Source organism: Sminthopsis crassicaudata, chromosome 1 (genome assembly GCF_048593235.1).
Source record: "Sminthopsis crassicaudata isolate SCR6 chromosome 1, ASM4859323v1, whole genome shotgun sequence".
In the NCBI taxonomy this organism is placed as follows: Eukaryota; Metazoa; Chordata; class Mammalia; order Dasyuromorphia; family Dasyuridae; genus Sminthopsis; species Sminthopsis crassicaudata.
The window spans coordinates 403,090,649-403,103,721 of record NC_133617.1 but is presented as its reverse complement, the minus strand read 5'-3'; the positions used below and the strand labels follow the sequence as shown (position 1 = coordinate 403,103,721).

Below are 13,073 nucleotides of genomic sequence, written 5' to 3'. Positions count from 1 at the left end.
CCGCCTCCTCCAACCTAGGTGGGAGAGAACAGTGTCGGAAGGGCTCGGGATGTAACACCTGGGGACATCCTACAGCCATCTTCCCCGCCATGGGGGAGGGGGGAGATCTGTGGAATCCCGTGGGAAACCTGAGGGCCGCCCGCGCTTTCGCGGGCCGCGAGCCCAGGAAGAGACCGGGCCCAGCCCCTCGGGCGCCCTCTCGGGACGCGTGCGCCGTTATTCCCGGGAGAGAGGTACGGAGCGCTGCCGAGCGCGGCCGGGAGGAAGGAGCGGCGCTCCCGGGCCTTCTCCGGGCCTTCTCCCTCAGCCGAGAAAGGGAGGTCCGTGTCCGGTGCCGGTTAAAATTGCTTAGAATAACATGGCCAATATCTAGCAGTGTTAAGACTCAACCTCAGGGCTTCCAACTTCAAATCCAGGACTCACTTTTCAATACTCTATTGCAGCACCCGTAAGGTATAGTGAATTGGAGTAATAACTGTCTCAATATTCACGCTGGGCAATGATTCAGGGAAGTAGCTGGAAGACCAGTAGGACTTGGGACTAACTGATTCATGTAATTTTAAAAAATTTTAAATTTTACCCCCAACCAAAAATTAAACTTGAAATACAAAAATTAAAAGGAGAAATCAATAATATTGAAAGTAAAAAAAACTATTGAATTAATAAATAAAACCAAGAGTTGGTTTTATGAAAAAGCCAATAAAATAGATAAACCTTTGATAAATCTGATCAGAAAAAGAAAGAGGAAAATCAAATTGTTAGTCTTACAGATGAAAAGGGGGATCTTTCCACCAATGAAGAGGAAATTAGAGAAATAATAAGGAGTTACTTTGCCCAACTTTATGCCAATAAATTTGATAACTTAAGTGAAATGGATGACTTCCTCCAAAAATATAGGCTTCCTAGATTAACAGAGGAGGAAATAAATTGCTTAAATAGTCCCATTTCAGAAAAAGAAATAGAACAAGCTATTAATCAACTCCCCAGGAAAAAATCCCCTGGACCAGATGGATTTACATGTGAATTCTTCCAAACATTTAAAGAACAATTAGCCCCAATGCTATATAAACTATTTGAAAAAATAAGGAATGAAGGAGTCCTACCAAACTCCTTTTATGACACAGACATGGTACTGATACCTAAAACAGGTCGATCGAAAACTGAGAAAGAAAATTATAGACCAATTTCCTTAATGAATATTGATGCTAAAATCTTAAATAAGATATTAGCAAAAAGACTTCAGAAAATCATCCCCAGGATAATACACTATGATCAAGTAGGATTCATACCAGGAATGCAGGGCTGGTTTAATATTAGGAAAACGATTAGTATAATTGACCATATTAATAATCAAATTAATAGGAACCATATGATCATCTCAATAGATGCAGAAAAAGCATCTGACAAAATCCAACATCCATTCCTTCTAAAAACTCTTGAGAGTATAGGAATAAATGGATTATTCCTTAGAATAATCAGGAGCATATATTGAAGACCTTCAGTAAGCATCATATGCAATAGAAATAAACTGCAACCTTTCCCAGAAAGATCAGGAGTGAAACAAGGTTGCCCACTATCACCATAACTATTCAATATAGTACTAGAAACGCTAGCCTCAGCAATAAGAGCCGAGAAAGAGATTCAAGGAAGTAGAGTAGGAAATGAGGAAATCAAACCATCACTCTTTGCAAATGACATGATGGTATACTTAGAGAACCCCAAAGACTCTGCTAAAAAGCTCATACCAAAATGTGTGGGATACAGCCAAAGCAGTAATAAGGGGAAGTTTTATATCTCTACAGGCCTACTTGCATAAAATAGAGAAAGAGAGGGCCAACGAATTGGCCTTACAACTAAAATTGCTAGAAAAGGAACAAATTAAAAACCCCCAGACAAACACAAAACTTGAAATTCAAAAAATAAAAGGTGAGATTAATAAAATTGAAAGTAAAAAAACTATTGAATTAATTAATAAAACTAAGAGTTGGTTTTATGAAAAAAACCAACAAAATAGACAAACCCTTACTAAACCTGATTAAAAAAAGGAAAGAGAAAAAGCAAATTGATAGTCTTGAAAATGAAAAGGGTGAACTCACCACTAATGAAGTGGAAATTAGAACAATAGTTAGGAGCTACTTTGCTCAACTTTATGCCGATAAATTCGATAACTTAAATGAAATGGAAGAATACCTTCAAAACTATAGCTTGCTTGCCCAGATTAACAGAGGAAGAAGTAAGTAGTCTAAATAGTCCCATCTCAGAAAAAGAAATAGACCAAGCTATTAACCAACTTCCTAAGAAAAAGTCCCCAGGACCAGATGGATTTACAGGTGAATTCTACCAAACATTTAAAGAACAACTAACTCCAATGCTATGTAAACTATTTGAAAAAATAGGGATTGAAAGAGTCCTACCAAATTCCTTCTATGACACAGACATGGTACTGATACCTAAACCAGGTAGATCGAAAACTGAGAAAGAAAACTATAGACCAATTTCGTTAATGAATATTGATGCTAAAATCTTAAATAAGATATTAGCAAATAGACTTCAGAAACTCATCCCCAGGATAATACACTATGACCAAGTGGGATTTATACCAGGAATGCAGGGCTGGTTTAATATTAGGAAAACTATTAGTATAATTGACCATATTAATAATCAAATTAATAAAAACCATATGATCATCTCCATAGATGCAGAAAAAGCATTTGATAAAATCCAACATCCATTCCTACTAAAAACGCTTGAGAGTATAGGAATAAATGGACTATTCCTTAAAATAATAAGGAGCATATATTTAAAACCTTCAGTGAACATCATATGTAATGGTGATAAACTAGAACCTTTCCCTGTGAGATCAGGAGTGAAACAAGGTTGCCCACTATCACCATTACTATTCAATATAGTACTAGAAACTCTAGCCTCGGCAATAAGAGCCGAGAAAGAGATTCAAGGAATTAGAGTAGGAAATGAAGAAATCAAATTGTCACTTTTCGCAGATGACATGATGGTATACTTAGAGAACCCCAAAGACTCTGCTAAAAAGCTATTAGAAATAATTCAGAATTTTAGCAAAGTCGCAGGATACAAAATAAATCCACATAAATCCTCAGCATTCCTCTATATCACCAACAAAATGCAACAGCAAGAGATACAAAGAGAAATTCCATTCCAAACAAATGTTGAGAATATAAAGTTTTGGGGAATCCATCTACCAAAGAATAGTCAGGAATTATAGGAGAAAAATTACAAAACACTTGCCACAAAAATAAAGTCAGATTTAAATAATTGGAAAGACATTCAGTGCTCTTGGATAGGCCGAGTGAATATAATAAAGGTGACAATACTCCCCAAACTAATCTATTTATTTAGTGCTATACCAATCAGACTCCCAAGAAACTATTGTAATGACCTAGAAAAAATAACAACAAAATTCATATGGAAGAATAAAAGGTCGAGAATTGCAAGGGAACTAATGAAAAAAAAAAGTCAGAGGAAGGTGGTCTAAGTGTACCTGACCTAAAGCTATATTATAAAGCAACAGTCACCAAAACCATTTGGTATTGGCTAAGAAATAGACTAGTTGATCAGTGGCATAGGTTAGGTTCACAGGGCAAGATAGTGAATAAAAATAGAAATCTAATCTTTGACAAACCCAAAGATCCCAACTTTTGGGATAAGAATTCATTATTTGACAAAAACTGCTGGGAAAACTGGAAATTAGCATGGCAGAAACTAGGCATGGACCCACATTTAACACCACATACTAAGATTAGATCAAAATGGGTCCAAGATTTAGACATAAAGAACGAAATCATAAATAAATTGGAGGAACATGGGATGGTTTACCTCTCAGACTTGTGGAGGAGGAAGGAGTTTGTGTCCAAGGGAGAACTAGAGACCATTATTGATCACAAAATAGAACATTTTGATTATGCCAAATTAAAAAGTTTCTGCACAAACAAAACTAATGCAAACAAGATTAGAAGGGAAGTAGCAAATTGGGAAAAAATTTTTACAGTTAAAGGTTCTGATAAAGGCCTCATCTCCAAAATATACAGAGAATTGACTTTAATTTATAAGAAATCAAGCCATTCTCCAATTGATAAATGATCAAAGATATGAACAGACAATTTTCAGATGATGAAATTAAAACTATTTCCACTCATATGAAAGAGTGTTCCAAATCACTATTGATCAGAGAAATGCAAATTAAGACAACTCTGAGGTATCATTACACACCTGTCAGATTGGCTAAGATGACAGGAACAAATAACGATGAATGTTGGAGGGGCTGTGGGAAAACTGGGACACTGATGCATTGTTGGTGGAGTTGTGAAAGAATCCAACCATTCTGGAGAGCAATCTGGAATTATGCCGGAAAAGTTATCAAAATGTGCATACCCTTTGACCCAGCCATACTACTACTGGGCTTATAACCCAAGGAACTACTAAAGAAGGGAAAGGGACCTGTATGTGCCAAAATGTTGGTGGCAGCCCTTTTCATCGTGGCTAGAAGCTGGAAGATGAATGGATGTCCATCCATTGGAGAATGGTTGGGTAAACTATGGTATACGAATGTTATGGAATATTATTGTTCTATAAGAAATGATCAACAGGAGAAATACAGAGAGGCTTGGAGAGACTTACATCAACTGATGCTGAGTGAAACGAGCAGAACCAGAAGATCATTATACACTTCAACAATGATACTGTACGAGGATGTATGCTGATGGAAGTGGATTTCTTCACCATAGAGAAGAGCTAATCCAATTCCAATTGATTAATGATGGACAGAACCAGCTACATCCAGAAAAGGAACACTGGGAAATGAATGTAAATTGTTATTTTTACCTCTGAATCCAATTCTTCCTGTGCAACAAAAAATTCGGTTCTACACACATATATTGTATCTAGAATATACTGTAATATATTTAACATATATAAGACTGCTTGCCATATGGGGGAGGGGGTTGGGGGAGGAAGGGAAAAAATCTGAATAGAAGTAAGTGCAAGGGATAATGTTGTAAAAAATTACCCATGCATATGTACTGTCAAAATAATGTTATAATTATAAAATAAAAAAAAAAAGACTCCGCTAAAAAGCTCTTAGAAATACTTCAGAATTTTAGCAAAGTGGCAGGATACAAAATAAATCCACATAAATCCTCAGCATTCTGATATATCACCAACAAAATGCAACAGCAAGAGATACAAAGAGAAATTCCATTCCAAACAAATGTTGAGAATATAAAGTTTTGGGGAATCCATCTATCAAAGAATAGTCAGGAATTATAGGAGAAAAATTACAAAACACTTGCCACAAAAATAAAGTCAGATTTAAATAATTGGAAAGACATTCAGTGCTCTTGGATAGGCCGAGCGAATATAATAAAGATGACAATACTCCCCAAACTAATCTATTTATTTAGCGCTATACCAATCAGACTCCCAAGAAACTATTGTTATGACCTAGAAAAAATAACAACAAAATTCATATGGAAGAATAAAAGGTCGAGAATTACAAGGGAACTAATGAAAAAAAAGTCAGAGGAAGGTGGTCTAAGTGTACCTGACCTAAAGCTATATTACATAGCAGCAGTCACCAAAACCATTTGGTACTGGCTAAGAAATAGAACGGTAGATCAGTGGAACAGATTAGATACAAAGGACAAAAAAAGGGTACATCTATAGCAATCTAATCTTTGACAGACCCAAAGATACCAATATTAGGGACAAAAATTCATTATTCGGAAGAAACTGTTGGGAAAACTGGAAATTAGTATGGCAGAAATTAGATATGGACCCACACTTAACACCATATACCAAGATAAGATCAAAATGGGTCCATGATTTAGGCATAAAGAATGAGATCATAAATAGATTAGAGGAACAGAGAATAGTCTACCTCTCACACCTGTGGAGGAGGAAGGAATTTATGACCAGAGGAGAATTAGAGATCATTATTGACCACAAAATAGAAGATGTTGATTACATCAAACTAAAAAGTTTCTGTACAAACAATACTAATGCAAACAAGATTAGAAAGGAAGTAACAAATTGGGAACATATTTTTAAAAGGAAAGGTTCTGACAAAGGTCTCATTTCTAAAATATATAGAGAACTGACCCTGATTTACAGGAAACTAAACCATTCTCCAATGGATAAATGGTCAAGGGATATGAACAGACAATTCTCAGATGATGAAATTGAAACTATTTCCACTCATATGAAAGAGTGTTCCAAATCACTACTGATCAGAGAAATGCAAATTAAGACAACTCTGAGATACCACTACACACCTGTCAGATTGGCTAAAATGACAGGAACAAATAATGATGAATGTTGGAGGGGATGTGGGAAAACTGGGACACTGATACATTGTTGGTGGAGTTGTGAAAGAATCCGGCCATTCTGGAGAGCAATTTGGAACTATGCCCAAAAGGTTGTCAAACTGTGCATACCCTTTGACCCAGCATTGCTATTATTGGGATTATATCCCAAAGAAATACTAAAGAGTGGAAAGGGACCTGTATGTGCCAAAATGTTTGTGGCAGCTCTTTGGGTTGTAGCTAGAAACTGGAAGTTGAATGGATGTCCATCCATTGGAGAATGGTTGGGTAAATTGTGGTATATGAAGGTTATGGAATATTATTGCTCTGTAAGAAATGACCAGCAGGAGGCATACAGAAAGGCTTGGAGAGACTTAAATCAACTGTTGCTGAGTGAAATGAGCAGAACCAGAAGATCACTATACACTTCAACAACAATACTGTATGAGGATGTATTCTGATGGAAGTGGAAATCTTCAACATAAAGAAGAGCCAACTCACTTCCAGCTGATCAATGATGGACAGAAATAACTATACCCAGAGAAGGAACACTGGGATGCCAATGTAAATTGTTAGCACTACTGTCTATCTACCCAGGTTACTTAGACCTTCGGAAGCTAATAATTAATGTGCAACAAGAAAATGGTATTTACACTCATATATTGTATCTAGGTTATATTGTAACACATGTAAAATGTATGGGATTACCTGCCATCGGGGGCAGGGAGTGGAGGGAGGGAGGGGATAATTTGGAAAAATGAATAAATAAAAAAAAAAAAAAAGAAAAAGAAAAAAGAAATATCCATTATAGCTAAGGCTTCTATTAGATAATGTAGAAAACAGAAAACAGGATTCCCAATTCCTGCTTCCAAAGAGCTTTCAGTCTAAAGAAAGCAGAACTGAACCAAGAGACTAAACTTTCATTATGCTACACAGAGAGCCAGGAAGGGGTTGTTCCTAGTGTTTTAAATCAGTGAAGGAGAGAGATGGTCAACTAAGAAGAACTGCTTTCAGGACTAATCTTATAAAAGTGGTTATTATAAAAGTGGTTATTAATTAAAAAAAATAATTAAAAAGAAAAAAATAATGAATGCAAAAAGGCCAAAAATACTATGGAAGCTAATGCCTTCATATCAAAGGAATCATGACAAAAATTTTAAGATCAAACAGGGGGCAGCTAGGTGGCTCAGTGGATAGAGCACCAGCCCTGAATTCAAGAGGACCCGAGTTCAAATCTAGTCTCAGACACTTAACACTTTCTTAACTGTGTGACCCTGGGCAAGTCAATTAACCCCAGCCTGGGGGCGGGGGGGAGATCAATCAAACAATAAATATTTATTAAGCACCAACTATAAGATAGGCACTATGCTAAGCTCTGGGGATACAAAAAAAAAAAAAAAAAAAAAAAAAAAAAAAAGGTAAAAGACATTTCCTGCCCTCAATGAGCTTACAAATGAGTAAAGAACAAATACAGGGAGAGTAAGATACATGCAAAATAAATAGGAAAGAGTTAAAAGGAAGAGCACAACAGTGGAAGAATAAAAATCAGACAAGAGAGAGGGAGAACTTAGAGGTGGTATTCTGAATATTGAGTATTTCAGTAGGAGTTTAGATTATAAATTCATAGATCTTTTAACTAGAAATACATAAGTATAATCCCATCATTTTACTCATAAAGAAAAGTTAAGGTTCATGGGGGTTACAAAATTTGCTCAATACTCATCCCTTGTTGGTGGAGTTGTGAATCGTCCCCATCACTCTAGAGAACAATGTAGAACTATGCTTAATGGACTATAGAACTGTGCATACTCTTTAATTCAACAATACCACTACTAGGTCTAACTCCAAAAGGTCAGAGAAAAGAGGAAAGGACCTATGTGTATAAAAATATTTATAGCAGGTCTTTTTTGTGGTTGCAAAAAGTTGAAAATGGAAGGACTGTCCATCAATTGAGGAATGGCTGAATAAAATGTGTTGTGTGGCTATGATGGAATACTTTAGTGCTATAAGAGATTATGAACAGGATAGTTCAGGAGGGAGGAAGAAAGGAAGGGAGAGAGGGAGGAAAATTGACTAAGATCACACAGAAAGTATGAAAGCAAGGGGAATAGGAAGGTGGACTATCGGAATCTAAAACCAATTTTTTGTTTCCCACCCGTATCACCTTGTCTTCCATTCTAGCATAGAACTAAGACACAAAAAGCGTTAAATAAAATTTGTTTTCTTACCCTATCCCCTTACTCACTGCAGCTGATGGCTTTGCCCATACCCCAATAGCAATTGCCCATTGTTCTTAAATGTCCCTTGGGCAGGCTGTGAACCCCTTCTCAGAATCACATTTTAAATGCATAAAATATAATGCACACGATTATAAGGGAAAACAATTTTACTAAAATACAGCCGTCAAAAAATGGAGTCCAGATGAAGAATCTTTATTCTGGGTTAAAAGGGAAGGGAAAGTTATTAGCAGAACAGAAATAAGGATTTTCTTATTTGCAGATATCTCAAATACGCACACACCAATGAGATGGTGTTTCGTCAGGCTTGGGGAAAGGCCAGAAGTGAAGTGGATCCAGACTTCAGCTCAAGGGAAAAGCGAATTTCTCAGTGACCGAAGCTGCCCACCAAGGGCCAGGGGAAAGAACTCTGAGCTTGGAGCCAGAGGGTCTGCTCTCCCCTGTTTGCTACTTGCAAACCTTAACCTCTCAAGCCTCTTTCATCACCTGAAAAGAGGGTCCACCCAGTAATAAATAAGTAGCCACTTTTGTACCTCAGGCAAAAAACACCGAAGGGCCTCTCCAATCAACTCAAATCAACCAATGTTTGGGTGGCTGTCAGGATGCTGGGAAGATGCCCCTGGGGAGGGGGCCTCCCATGGGATTAGCACAGAGAAGGCCCGGGGAGAAGCTCACAGGGAGCTTGCCAACTTCCTATGTTCACTAATTATCCTCAAAAGTGTTAAGCTCAGAGGTTTCCTTGTTGCTAAAAAACAACTTTTGCTTTCTGAATTTCAGCTGTTTGGAGGAGAATCCCCTCTAGTGGGGCCTTGCTCTAGATACATGAAGGAAGGGGAATGAAAAAAGCTGATTAAACACAGTTGTTGATGAAGCCCCAAACAGAACACAAGCTCCTTGAGGGCAGGGATGGCCTTATTTTTGTGTTTCCATCCCTGTTCCATCCCAGATAGTGTCCCTGGTATAATAAGAAAATGGATGATAAATGTGTGTTGCTTCAACAAGTGATTGAACAGAAGCATTCTTTGGAAAGGAGTTGGTCTTCCTGGCCTTCCCATCCAACCCTGAAAGCCAGGGGCTCAAATTCTGTGACAACACTGCTCCATGGGGGGTTACAAAGTTGTGTTAGAGGCAGGTCTTCCAGCCCACCCCTGTTAAAAGAAAAAGCCGCCCTTTGCCACTGTTCCCAGATTCTCCTAAAGCCATTGGTGAAGGACCAGTCCCTCCCCAGAGAACCTTTTGATTATACTGCAATCATGGTTACATCGGTGTGAGAGGAAATGTTTTTCCTGTTGAAAACTGTTTGCATTTTTGTTTTTCTTCCCAGGTTCTTTTTACCTTCTGGATCCAATTCTCCCTATACAACAAGAGAACTGTTCGGTTCTGCACACATATATTGTATCTAAGATAGACTATAACATATTTAACATGTATAAGACTATATGCCATTAAGGGAGGGAGTGGAGGGAGGGGAAAATTCAGAACAGAAGTGAATACAAGGGATAATGTCGTGAAATTACCCATGCATACGTACTGTCAATAAAAAGTTATCAAAAGAAAAAAAAAAGAAAGAAAAAAAGGAAAGTGATAAATGTTGGGAAATCAAAGTAAATATATGCACAAATAAGAAAGCATGTTAATGGTTACATAGGAGAAAGAACTTCCCTGAATGCCATGAAGAAAACTGGTTCACTAGAGTTCTATTACACAGGACATACTTCCCCTTTAAAGGAGTTTACACCTTTAGTCTTCTGAAAGGAGTTTACACCTTTAAAGGAGTTTACACCATTCTCTGGGAGTATAAAAGGAGCCAGGATTCAGGAAGAAGAGGATTCGAGATTCTACCTTTCTCTCTGGCTGGATGTTCCAGAAACCTTCAGAGGGGGCAAGCTTGGACTTTACATTTTGGCACCGGAACAGGGCGTCCGGTGTGGGAGCTGGGGTACCATCATGGACAAGAAGCGGAAAAGCCGTGTTGTGATCCACTCTGACATGGAGGACAGCAGCAGTGATGAGAACCTGGATCAGGAGCTCTTGCCCCTAGCCAAACGGAAACGGAGTGACTCCAAGGAGGAGGAGCAACCTGTTAGTCAGCCTGCCGCTTCTTCAGACTCTAAAACATCAGACAGTGATGATGAGTGCACAGTTGGAGGTGCAAAAAATAAGAAAAAAGGAAAAACTAGGAAGATAGAGAAGAAGGGAACCATGAAAAAACAGACAAACAAAGCTGCTTCCTCAGACAGCTCTGACAAAGACATCTCAGCTGAGAGTTCAGCCCCTGAAGAAGGTGAAGTGTCTGACTCCAACAGTAACAGTTCCTCCTCCAGCTCAGATTCAGATTCTTCTTCTGAGGATGAGGAATTCCATCATGGGTATGGAGAAGACCTCACGGGAGATGAAGAAGATAGGGCCCGTTTAGAACAAATGACGGAGAAGGAGAGAGAACAGGAATTGTTTCACAGGATAGAAAAGAGAGAGGTGCTGAAGAGAAGGTCTGAAATGAAGAAGAAATTAAAAATAGCCAAGAAGAAAGAGGAAAAGAAAAAACAAGAAGAACGAGAGAAGAAAAAACTTACACAGATTCAAGAGTCCCAGCTCATGTCCCATAATAAGGAGCGGCATTCCAAGCAGGATAACAAACTAGACAAAAAATCTCAGGCCATGGAAGAACTGAAAGCAGAGAGAGAAAAACGGAAGAATAGAACAGCTGAGCTGCTTGCCAAAAAACAACCATTAAAAAACAAGTGAAGTTTACTCTGATGAGGACGATAAGTCCAGTGAGAAGACAGATGGTTCATCTAGGATGACATCATCTGATGAAGAAGAGGAAAAGGAAGAGGTTCCTCCCAAATCCCAGCCAGTTTCTCTGCCTGAAGAGTTGAACCGAGCGCGGTTATCCCGGCACAAGCTGGAACAGTGGTGTCACATGCCTTTCTTTGCTAAGGCAGTCCCAGGATGTTTTGTGCGGGTTGGCATCGGCAACCACAACAGTAAACCTGTCTATCGGGTTGCTGAAATCACCGGCGTGGTAGAAACACCCAAGGCTTATCAGTTGGGTGGCACTAGGACAAATAAAGGATTGCAGTTGAGGCATGGCAACGACCAGCGAGTAATCCGCTTGGAGTTTGTCTCAAACCAAGAGTTCACAGAAAGTGAATTTAGGAAATGGAAAGAGGCGATGCTTTCTGCTGGCCTGCAGCTCCCTACCTTGGATGAAATCAACAAGAAGGAAGTGTCCATTCAAGAAACTTTGAATTATCAATTCAATGATCGGGATATCGAAGAGATTGTAAAAGAGAAAGCGAGATTCCGAAAAGCTCCACCCAACTATGCCATGAAAAAAATGCAGCTTCTGAAGGAGAAGGCCATAGCAGAAGATTTGGGAGACCAAGCCAAGGCGAAACACATCCAAGATCAACTGATTGAGTTGGAGAAAAGGGCAGAGGCCCTAGATCGGCAACGAACAAAGAATATTTCTGCCATCAGTGACATCAACCAACGAAATCGGGAGTGGAACATTGTTGAGGCTGAGAAAGCCCGTGTGGCTGAAAGTCACAACATGAAAAATCAACAGATGGACCCCTTCACTAGGCGGCACTGCAAACCGACTATCGTCTCCAATTCCAGAGACCCTGCTGTTCAAGCTGCCATCGTGGCTCAGCTGAACGCACAATATGGCTCGGGGGCATTACCAGATGCTCCTAAGGAGATGAACGAGCACAAAGACATCGACTCTAAGTCAGCCAGTGACCTCTCAGAGGACCTGTTCAAAGCGCATGATTTTGATGTGAACATCGACTTGCAAATTCCCAGTTGGGAATTAAAGACACTGGCCATCACTCCAAAGGCTCCCCCAGCCAACGGTGGTGCCCCCAAAAGATCTCTGAATTTAGAAGATTATAAGAAACAACGAGGACTTATTTGAGCAAGCCCAGCCTGCTGCTTCGGACCCTGCATGCGCCACGAGGATGTTCCTCTTCTCCTCTTCTCCCTCGGTTTGCCCTCTTTGGGCTGGAGCGGCAGGGGTGCTGGGAAGGACTTAGGAACATGTATTAAAGTCCCATTTTGTGATGATTTGAGCGTGTTCTTTGTTACCTACTTCTAACATGTATTAGGATACTATGTCTTTATGGAATCGTGTCATTATGTGTAATATCTAAATCAAAAGAAAGGGGGGATGTTGGGGTCTTACTAGGTGGTAATAATCAAAAAGGCAGCTCTTGATGTTGACTTGTTGGGTATCAGCCCACTTGTGGCTCAGTGGCTAGAAGGCGAGTGGGAAAGACTCATGCTCCTGAGCTCACACGTGGCCCCACACACTTCCCAGAGGCCCCTGGTAATGGGGAACGCTTTCATATTAAACTAGACAAAAAGTCAGCAAAGTAGATAAAAAAAAACAAAAAACAAAAAAAACAAAAAACAAAAAACAAAAAAAACCAATCGCCCCCAACTAGAGTCTGCGACAGTGCCGTGGGCTAGAAGTCAGCGCTCCCGCGGTGGCCGG

The 13,073-nt window shown here is 39.3% G+C and overlaps 1 pseudogene; it reads left to right on the top strand.

The window, feature by feature from the left end:
* Positions 1 to 89: 89 nt before the first annotated feature.
* Positions 90 to 12,616, top strand: LOC141550138 (RNA polymerase-associated protein RTF1 homolog pseudogene; annotated as a pseudogene).
* Positions 12,617 to 13,073: the final 457 nt, after the last annotated feature.